The sequence below is a fragment of the Zea mays genome, chromosome 1, assembly GCF_902167145.1.
Source record: "Zea mays cultivar B73 chromosome 1, Zm-B73-REFERENCE-NAM-5.0, whole genome shotgun sequence".
Lineage (NCBI taxonomy): Eukaryota > Viridiplantae > Streptophyta > Magnoliopsida > Poales > Poaceae > Zea > Zea mays.
Window position 1 is genome coordinate 127,434,054 of NC_050096.1, and position 8,885 is coordinate 127,442,938.

The following is an 8,885-nucleotide window of genomic DNA, read 5'->3' on the forward strand; positions in this document are numbered from 1 at the left end:
CCGCTCCGCCCGACCCTAGGGCTCGGACTCGGGCTAAGACCCGGAAGACGGCGAACTCCGCTCCGCCCGACCCCAGGGCTCGGACTCGGGCTAAGACCCGGAAGACGGCGAACTCCGCTCCGCCCGACCCCAGGGCTCGGACTCGGGCTAAGACCCGGAAGACGGCGAACTCCGCTCCGCCCGACCCCAGGGCTCGGACTCGGGCTAAGACCCGGAAGACGACGAAACTCCGCCTCGCCCGACCCCAGGGCTCGGACTCCGCCCTGGCCTCGGCCGGACGACCTCCGCCTCGCCCGACCCCATGGCTCGGACTCGGCCTCGGCAACAGAAGACAGACTCAACCTCGGCTTCGGAGGAGCCCCCACGTCACCCTGCCTAGGGCACAGACCCGCCACATCAACAGGGAGCGCCATCATCGTCCTACCCCGAATCGACTCGGGTCACGGAGAACAAGACCGGCGTCCCATCCGGCCAGCTCCGCCGGATGGGCAATGATGGCGCTCCACAAGCTCTGTGACGACGGCGGCCCCCAGCTCTCTTACGGAAGCAGGGCGACGTCAGCAAGGACTCGACCGCTCCAACAGCTGTCCCTCCGCCAGGCTCCGTCGCACCTCCGACAGCCACGACATCACGCCAGCAAGGTGCCAAGACCTCTCCGGCTGCCACATGGGCATGTACCTAGGGCGCTAGCTCTCGCTCCGCTAGACACGTAGCACTCTGCTACACCCCCCATTGTACACCTGGATCCTCTCCTTACGACTATAAAAGGGAGGACCAGGGCCTTCTTAGAGGAGGTTGGCCGCGCGGGACCGAGGACGGGACAGGCGCTCTCTTGGGGCCGCTCGCTTCCCTCACCCGCGTGGACGCTTGTAACCCCCCTACTGCAAGCGCACCCGACCTGGGCGCTGGACGAACACGAAGGCCGCGGGACTTCCACCTCTCTCACGCTCGGCTCCGGCCACCTTGCCTCTCCCCCCTTCGCGCTCGCTCACGCGCTCGACCCATCTGGGCTGGGGCACGCAGCACACTCACTCGTCGGCTTAGGGACCCCCCTGTCTCGAAACGCCGACAGGCTTATAGGTACATCTATTGTATTTTAGCTTCATAATCTGTTTTAGCTTCGGAACTAACAAACATACTCCGGTGTAGCTGAACTATCTCCCCCTTCGGATCCATATGATCCAGAGGCCGACTCGTCCCTGAAGGAAGCGCTCGAGACTATTAGAACTGCCAATGAAGTTATTGACGAAGCTGTCAACAAGCTGTTAAACGAAGCTGCCGAGAAGGTCCTGAATGAAGACTGAAACTTTGTATTTTTGCTAGTTTAATGTCCTTGAGCACGATCCCTAGTCTTGTAAGAAACACTTGTAAACAATTTGTATGTATATTGATGTAATATATTTCTTTGTGATGCATGAAACTTCCGTACATACCGTTTTTGAGCCGCTGGCAAAAAAATACCTTCCCTTCTTTTCATGCTTCACGAAGAAAAAGATTCCCCTTCTATCGTTTCAATGCTGAGTATTTTGCCATGGTTGTTGTATAGTAATACTACTGACAAAGATTCCCCTCATGTGTAAAAATATATCCGCCGAAGGCATACTTTGTGCTACAACACATTCTTTCATGATCCAACAGATATTTTCGAAGGAGCAATTTTCCTTTTTCTCCACAGCCTTTTGCTGATGCAAAATGATGTATGATGTGATGCTATGCGATATGATATGATGGTATGATGCAAAATGATGTTTATGCCAAAGATAAAAACTCGTACGAATACACACCCAGACTCTGCATCCCTTTAGGAACGACTTTGGAGTCTCTTCACCTTTTACTTAGGTGGTATTTCAGCTCTGCATTCCCTTAGAAACGACTTTAGAGCTAAGCTCTGTATCCCCTTAGGAACGACTTTGGAGCTTCTTCACCTTTTACTTGGGTGGCAACTTAGCTCTGCATTCCCTTAGGAACGACTTTTGAGCTTCTTGATCTGTTCTTGTTACATTCGATGGTGTAACCACAGGCTTATTACATCAAGTTGAAGGTTAAACCTTCTTGTATTGTATTTTTAGAAGAAAATATAAAGGCAAAAAGAGTAAAAATACATTGGATCAAGGCACTCTTTTGGCCGAAGCGTTGTGCCACCTTCAGTAGATATGCCTCGACTCAGGCATAGTGTTGTTGACTGTGCGAGCTTCGGACTCCTCCCGAAGGTCACACTGTTGTTGAGCCTGACGATGCCCTTTTGGCTGTTGGTTATGAACCAAGGCAGGCGCCTATGGTGGCGATGGTAGCAACTGAGCCTAGGAGGCTTGGGAGTAACTTGCCGAAGCAACAGAAGTCGTAGGATTTTGATTGCCGACATAATCCAGGATATACGGAGAATAGCATGAAGCAGTATGCAAGACCTGCTTCGACAGGTTCTATCGTGCTTCGGCTTCAGCGATTTCCTTATGCTTTTGGATCGTGACTTGGCACGTCCTTGTCGTGTGTCCCTTATCTTCGCCACAGAATAGGCAGAACAGTCTCCTGGGCTAATTACCATATCTTCCTCCGAAGCTTCTCCTCCCTCTACCTCTTGGAGCTGGTGGCCTGAAGGAACTTTGTTGTGCCCCTGATGATTGGGAGCTGTGTTGTTGCCCTTGGGTATGATTTCCCCTGTTGTCGCTTGAGCTGGGATTATGGATCGTCCTGACATGCCTAAGGTGGAGCCTTCCTCTAAAGCCCATGATCATCTCAGAGTATCTGTAGGCTTCTTCCCTTCTTTGCTGAAAGTCATTGTCGGCTCTGATGTACTCGTCCATTTTCTGGAGATGCTTCTCCAAGGTTTGTGGTGGCTTCCTTGCAAAATATTGCACTGTTGGTCCTGGTCTGAGCCCCTTGATCATGGCTTCAATGACAATCTCATTGGGCATTGTAGGCGCCTGAGCTCTCAGTCGCAAGAACCTTAGGACGTACGCCTGCAAGTACTCCTCATGGTCCTGCGTACACTGGAACAAAGCTTGGGCAGTGACTGGCTTCGTATGGAAGCCTTGGAAACTGGTGACTGCATATGCTTCAGCTTCTGCTACGAAGTAATTGTTCCTGGCCGAAGAGAAGAATACCATGTTTGAGCCACACTTCTGACTGCCATGATGAAGGACTTCGCCATGACAGCGGTGTTGCCCCCATGTGAGGATATGGTTGCTTCGTAGCTCATCAGGAACTACTTTGGATCTGAGTGCCCATCATACATGGGGAGCTGAGGTGGCTTGTAAGATGGTGGCCATAGGGTAGCCTGCAACTCTGTTGCTAGAGGAGAAGCATCATTAAAAGCAAAGTTACCATGATGAAAGTCATCGTACCATTCATCATCATTGATTGGGCTTTCCTGACGAAGCTCCCTATGTTGGGGCCTTCGGTCTTGGTCATCCTAAGTAAGGTGACGCATTTCTTCGGCAGCTTCGTCGATCTTCCTCTGAAGGTCGGCTAGCTGAGGCATCTTTTCTCTCTTCCTTTGCACTTGCTGGTGAATAGCCTCCAAGTCCCCGATCTCCTGGTATAACTCCTCCTCCTGAGGTGTTGGGCTGGTAGCCTTTCTCTTCTAGCTCCTAGCTTCTCGCATGGAGAGTGTCTCCTGATTTGTGTCCAGTGGCTGCAGGGCAGCCCCTGGCGCTGTTGTCTTCTTCGGTGGCATGACGAAGGTGGATACTTGCCGAAGGTGGTCGTTTGAGTTCATCGGAGGTGGGTGCCAATGTTGTTCACTTGTTCTCAAATACTATGAATTAAGAACAAGGCAACACAATCGTTAAGTATTAAGAGACCTTCATCTTCCGAAGCATTATCTCCTCATGGATATAATGATCTTTAGACGAAGGTCATGAAGGACAAACCCTCATCATCTCATAAATAAACAATAATGTGAAGAGATAAACATGCATTCATCGATTCATGAATATTTGCATTCCATAAGACATATAAGAATATCAATGAAATTCATATTACATTGATACCTTTGACTTGCTCGAAGGTGAAGACGCGAAGGAGCTATTACAGTTAGCGTGAACAATACGGTGGTATTGTTCATCTATTTATAGGCACGGGACGCAGCCTAGGTAAAATTACATTCATGTCCCTGACATTTACTTATAAACATAACACAAATCATTAAGACTAAGTAGTCTTTTCTCCTTTTGGTCAGCATCGTACTTGGTCTTCGTCACCATATTAAACCAAAGCTCTTCGGCCATAGCTTCAGCGTCCATTCTTATCACCTTCAGGCTACATCTTCACATCGTGTATGTCTTTGTCATGAGAAAAGATATTCATCCTGAAACTGAAGCCCCTGTAATAATCCATGTCATACTGAAAACATATGGTCAGTCACGTTTTTTAGACCATCGGAAGAGAAAGGCCACCAACAGCCCATGAGGTTGTTTTTTGTTTTTTGGATTTTGTTTTTTCTCTCTCTCTGTTTTAAAATAGGTATTCATTAAAAATATGTATTTAAATATTTCAAAAATTATAATAAATCCAATAATATTTTTTCATAAATAAAACTACCAATTTTAATGAATAAATGATTTTTAGGCTAATGTCTATTATTTAGATAAACTGGCCTTCATAAAAGGATAAAAAAATAAAACAAAATCTTTACAACATATTAACAAACAAAATTATGCACCATTTATAAATGCATCAATCACTTGGCAAAATTTTATCTAATCAAGAAATTGTTCAATTTAGTCATATCACCATTTCATTGTTTGGAAACATAAATATATTCCTTCCTACTAAAAATTAATAATATAAACTAAGTTATTTTTCAATTGATGGTTTAGGTTGTTACAATTGGAATGCTCTGATGCTCAGCATCACAATGGGCTGGGGCCAACGGTGTTGTTAATCGTGTCCCGTCAAGGTACAGTGCAGGGGTATTTATAGGTAACCAGGAGAGTGGTCATGCCCTTATAAGTACAGTTATACCCCTAGTTACCTATGCTATCCCAGATTATTCCCCCTTAGGGGCCATTATAGGTCATTACAGCGGGGTTAAGTACAATCCGAACAAACACACCAGCAACTCTACCCCAGAATGGGGCTTACACATGGGCCCGAGGGATCCAGCAGGGTGCCACATGGGCCCTCCTTGTTAACACGTGTGGGTATCAACCGCGGTCTTCACTCGGGGCTCCGGGTCTTCGAGTTTCGCCATGGCCGGCGCCTGGAGTTGAGGTAAGCGATGTCTCGAGGAGCCTCCGCTTGGATCGACCGGTCCCTTCTCCCCCAAGCCTTTGCCGATGCACCGACCAAGGAGCTACCTCGGGTGAGGGTTGAGGTAGACTTCGCTCTCTGTGACTGACATGCCCTATTTTGCTTATGTTTTAAATAAACTGAGCGAGGGGAGCGGATGGCCTTCGCTCCAACATTGATAAGGAAATATTTGGAATAGGAGGATGATGAAGAGTTGTTTTTTTGTGTTAGTTCTAGCTATATATGATTCTTTTTATTCTAAAAAGAGGCCAGTACACACTTCTTGTCGTAGTGGTGCACAAAAAAATAGTGAATTGCTTGATGGTCATGAGAGTTGATGCAAATCTAAATTTCGAATGGAGCCAGAGATCTTTAGAGCCGTAGCAAACTATCTTAGAAGGGAAGGACTGTTGCAAGGCACTTCAAATTTGACCATTGAGTAGCATCTTGGGATATTCATGTACATGATATCTCAAAATGCTAGCAATGCGATCTTGTAAAAAGAATTTCAGCGCAGCGAGGAAACCATACATAGAAAGATAAGCGAGTTCTTTGGTATAATCCCTGCTCTAACTCAAAGATTTGTGAAGCTCCCGTGTAAACCATCTACATGTGAATATTACATCCAATCCTCGGTTTTGGCCTTATTCTCATAATTGCATTGGTGCAATTGACAGGACACACATCCCTATAACTTTTAGTGAAGAGAGAGCCCCTCCATTTAGAAATAAAAAAGGAACCCTTTCTCAAAATGTTATGTTGGTGTGCTACTTCGATTTGATTTTCACGTTCATCTCATGTTGGTGGGAAGGGTCTGCATCTGATGACGGGGTTCTTCAATCAGCTTTAAGAAAGGGTTTTACAGTACTAGATGGTAAATACTATCTTGTAGATGGGGGATATGCAAACACTCCTTTTATTGCCCCATATCGAGGAGTCTCTTACATCTTAGTGAATATCGAAGGCGAGGGTCGAGAACTGTATATGCTAACTATGAGGAGTTATTTAACCATTCTCATGCCCTCCTTCGCAGTCACTTAGAAAGATCCATCGGTGTCTTGAAGGAGCGATTTCCCATCCTCAAAGTGGGCACCTTTTATCCCATAGAGACTCAGGTTTTGACCATCAGCAGAAATTTCATTTCATAACATGATTAGAGGTTTAAATGGTGAAGATGGATGGTTGGATCAGCACCCAACTAATATCAATTATAGTCAATTTGTTGAATTACCAGAGGGAGATAGCTATTTGTATAGTAGTCAGTCCAATGCTAGAAATGCTCTTAAAGATCAAATTGCAATGCAAATGTGGAATGATTATAATAATTTTTAGTATTATTCTGATGTAATAGTCAATGGCTATTGTATATTATGTAGTGATGGCAAGAGTTTCGTGGAATATAAACTATGAGAAGGTTCTAGTTGACATCTTGCATGAGCACAATCATGTGAAGTACCGAGGCCAGAATGGTTGAGCACTAGAAGGTTGGCGTTCTATGATGCAGATGTTCAATGATAAGTGCCTGTTGGCTAAGTTTACAAAGGCACATATCCAGGAAAAATAAAAGGAACTTAAGTCAGCCAATAAGGATGCCCAAGAGGGGGGTGAATTGGGTTTTTCTAAATTTCTAACAAAAGATTAAACCCTAAGCATGAGCCCAACTTCACCCGAACTACTAGCAACAAGTAAAAGCTATGAAATAGAGAACAACCCTAAGTCATTATTGCAAATACTAACTAAGAAAATACACAAAGTAAAATGCTCAAAGTAAATGCGAAAAGTAAAGTAGGGACAAGAAGACTCCTCCAATTTTTCCTGGGGTATCAAAGAGTCGGCACTCTCCACTAGTCCTCGTTGGAGCACCTGCGCAAGGGTATCGCTCCCCCTTAGTCCTCGCAAGAACCAAATGCTCACTATGAGATGATCCTTTACCTCTCTGGCACGGTGGATCCCTCATGACCGCGTACAATCGTCGAGTTGGGTCACCAACAAATCCTCTGGTGTGATCATCGAACTCCAATCACCACCGAGCCGTCTAGGTGATGTCGATCACCAATATTAATAAGCCATTGACCTTTACTTGACCAAGAGAAGCCTAATGCATGTGGTGTGTGCTCTAGGTGGCTCTCATGCGCATTAATGAGGTCCTAACATGGGATTATGATTTTGCTAATCACCTCACTATGCTTTATGGACTTGCAATGCTCTAGCAATGAATACAAGGTGGAAGGGAAAGCAAGACACTCATAATGGCTGGTGGAGAGGGTATAAATACACCCACCAACCAAAACTAGTTATTACTATAAGCTGTTGTGCATGGGCGCACCGGACAGTCTGGTGTGCCACAAGTGCGCTTCCAACGGCTAGTTCAACCGTTGCTCTGATGTCGCACCAGAAAGTGAACAATTCATGTCTGGTGTGCATCGGAGAGTCCGGTACCGAGCTAAAAATCTAGTCTAGGAACTGTGTGCTCTCGGGTTTTCTTGTACCTGAGGGCATGCTCTCGGGCGCTCTCGGACCCGCTGCTAGGGGGAGCATCGGACAGTCCGGTTCCCCTAGGTCAGCAATCCCATTTTCTTTTCTTAGGTTTTTCCAAACCATTTTCGATTCTAACTTATGAGTGAGTTATAGAGTGACACCTAGCACTAGTTGTGAGTGTGAACATACACCGACACTACACTAGATTTCTCTTAGTCAAACTACTCATCTACAACCCATCTTTATAGTATGGCTAAAACAAAAATAGAAGACCTAACTCTATACCAAGTGTCCATAACTCCTTCGACACTTAGGATATGAAGTCCTTTATCTTTTGATTCGCCTTTTTCAGACGTCGCTTCAAGTTCTCATATGAGGGATTATTTTCACCATTGTAGCGCAACTCCCTGCAATGTGACCTAACTTACTATTTTCTCCGCAAAACACTTAGTCACATGTAATCTTACGTTGTCATTAATCACTAAAACCAACCAGGGGCCTAGATGCTTTCAATCTCCCCCTTTTTGGTGATTGATGACAACCCTACAAGAGTATGAGAGTATTTTCTTTGTTTTCTATCAACATTAGAAGATAGTGATACTCAACAAGTTGACAGAGAAAAGTCATGTAAAAATATAAGAAGTATAAGTGCATACATAACATAAGAATCTTGTTCACAAAAGTGTAAGTGAAAACCATGAACAAGAACTGCATGACTGGTGAACAAAATAAGTGAAAACATAAACACATAGTCATCAAAATATACTGAGAGCATGTCATTGAGTTTGTGAGGCATAAGCATACAAAAGCGAAGAGTCATAACAGAGAGTATCAAGCATATATTACAACAAAAGATCATGAATCTCTCGACTAACTCCCCTAGCACTCACAACTCTCATCTCTCTCCCTTTGGCGGCAAGCACCAAAAGGGTCACCCTAACCTAGAGACCAGAAGTAGAAGGAGGAGGTGCATGCGCATTAGAGCGAGGGAGAGCAGTCAGAGCAAAAGTAGGCTGGGGATCAGAGTCAATCTCGGATCTAGGAGAGTTGGTGTTGACTCTGACGCTGTCTGCGGTGCCTGAGTTGCTAGCGCTGGAGCTGAAACAGAGATGGTCACGACAGGAGTAGAAACTGCTGAAACTGGTTGCACTGGCGGCTGAGTACTTATAGCTCCGACG